Source organism: Oratosquilla oratoria, chromosome 15 (genome assembly GCF_046742065.1).
Source record: "Oratosquilla oratoria isolate Oo_2021 chromosome 15, ASM4674206v1, whole genome shotgun sequence".
Lineage (NCBI taxonomy): Eukaryota > Metazoa > Arthropoda > Malacostraca > Stomatopoda > Squillidae > Oratosquilla > Oratosquilla oratoria.
In genome coordinates, this window is record NC_134791.1 from 12,156,645 (window position 1) to 12,159,144 (window position 2,500).

The 2,500-nt window shown below is 31.6% G+C and overlaps 1 protein-coding gene across 3 annotated transcripts in view; it reads right to left on the reverse strand.

Moving 5' to 3' along the window:
- The window catches only part of slo (calcium-activated potassium channel slo), a 1,028,496-nt gene that overhangs the window by 240,312 nt on the left and 785,684 nt on the right, over window positions 1–2,500 (reverse strand). The window lies entirely within an intron of this gene.

Below are 2,500 nucleotides of genomic sequence, written 5' to 3' on the forward strand. Positions count from 1 at the left end.
CGGCAGCGAACAGTATCAGTGGCAGTTTGCGCAATCGTAGGAGGGAGTTAAACAAAGGAGAAGGGAGATTTCGACATCTGCTAGTCCCGTAAACTTAGATGAAGAATAAGGAAGGAGGAGGAGCAAAGGGAGGGAGTGAACAAGCGAGGCGAAGAATAGCAGCCGTGTTGAGGCTAGGGAGGGACGAAACGAATGAAACGCCTATGTTACCAAAGAGGCTGAAACTGTTTGTGAAGCTTTGGAAGAGTTCAGTGTGGGGAGGGAGGTAGACAGGGAGGGGGAGAGGTAATAAGGGTTTAATGTAAGCTTCATGAAGTAAGGGAATGGGAGGAGAATGGAGGAAAATTAGCGTAACTCTTCGCTGTCTTTTTCCAAAGGAAATTTTCCCTTTTAGGACTCGGGAGGACTGCATTGCCTGCAATGTAGTTTCCCACGTAGGCAGATGGAGTGCAGCGCATTAAAAAAAGTGAATGTACTGTTATCGCAGTATTATAACTCGAACGGTACCGGCTCCTAAGGACTTTGTGACTCTTCAGCGGTCTGGCGATGAAATCTATCAAGCCGATGGGATCTCCTTGAAATTAAGGAATTACGACATTCTATCCATTTTCTTTAATGATATGTCGGGTCTTTGGAAGAAAAATGCAAAGGCAAAAGTGTGCAAAAAGGGAAAGGGAGTGGGGCGGGGCAGTGCATAGGGGGTGGGATCCAGGGGGAGGGGACTTAATATAATCAATATACGTCCGCCTGTGCTGCTGAAGACGGGTCAGCAGTGATGGTAACATGAACAACAGTTAAAATACAAAAAAAAAAAAAAAGTCATGGGGTGAATAGCAATGCCGACCGTGTCTGCCTGTCGCGTGTGGAGTTGCAAAGCTCCGAGACGCCAAGAACTTCGAACGTGAGTCAGTAGGTGAGCGAAGGACTTGAGTGATTGCCATGAGGTCTTTATATGGACGGGATCGGTCTTTAACTAAACCTTACCATGTCAAGTAACATAAATGAATGTCTATGTATATGATAAATAGGAAGTCATGAATCTGATAAGGTCACAGAATGCATATAATTAGTCACTAATTACTAAAGACGTCATTGAACATTAATTGTCGTCAGAAAAAGTAGATTTTAACCAATTCTAGTTCTAAAAATTAAGACTGGTTTATTCTCAATATTCGCGTGGATTTATTAGGTTTCTTACGTGTAAAAAGCAAGTGCAAGGATATACAAAATGGGTGTAATTATGCTGTAACACAGCAGAATATATTAGTTTAATTTATTTAGAGTTTTCTTAGTTATGTGGTCGTGTTTGTGAACGCTAGGTATAGAATTGTCAAATAATCGCTTTATCTGCTGATTTATAGGCGGTTTCATCTAGTGCCAGTATTCCTTATGAAGAAATTACAATTGCTCTAATAATTATGCATGCGAATGTACGCAACTTTTAAGTATACACACACACACACACACACATATATAAATATATATATATGTATATATATATATATGTGAATATATATATATATATATAAATATACATATATAAATATAATTACATTATATATATATATATATTATCTATTATATAATATATATATATTATATATAATATATATATATAATATATATATATATATATATTATGTATAATATATATATATACATATATACAAATTATATATATATATATATATATACAGTATATTATATATATATATATATGTATATACATATATATATATATATATACAGTATATATATTTTATATATATATATATATGTACATATATACATATATATATAAATATATATATACATATATATATGTACATATATATATATAAATATATATATATATATACATATATATACATATATATATATAATATATATACATATATATATATATAATATATATATATTATGATATATATATATATAATATACATATATATATATATAATATATATATATTATGATATATATATATATAATATACATATATATATATCGAGGACTTCTATTACACAGGACGTGCACACCAAGATCCCTGGGTCCGCTAGCGGAGGCCATTGCGTTCTTTGTAACCTAACATTTTACATTGGACAAATATATCAAAACTAGAAATCTAACATTGTATATAGGACAAATATATCAATTATTGACTTATTCAATGCAGTATAAGTTAATATAAACTTTTATAGTGAAATTAGAAACTATTCTTAAGGCACTGTTATGCTTTGAAATGCCAATTTTAGCTGGACTTAACAGGTATTATTGTACGAGGTTAGTGGATACCAGGGTTGGCGATTTTTTTTTTTTTCTAATATAAAAAATAGATTTTTTTTTCGTGTAAATCAGATTTATTTGATTTAAATAGATTTTCTTAATATATTTTAAATATTGTGGGATTGCTATCTGATATGCAATCTGATATCTGCTAAATAATTTTCATCTAAAAGAAAGTCATCAGCATCTCTGGACAGATTTATCATAAAAACTT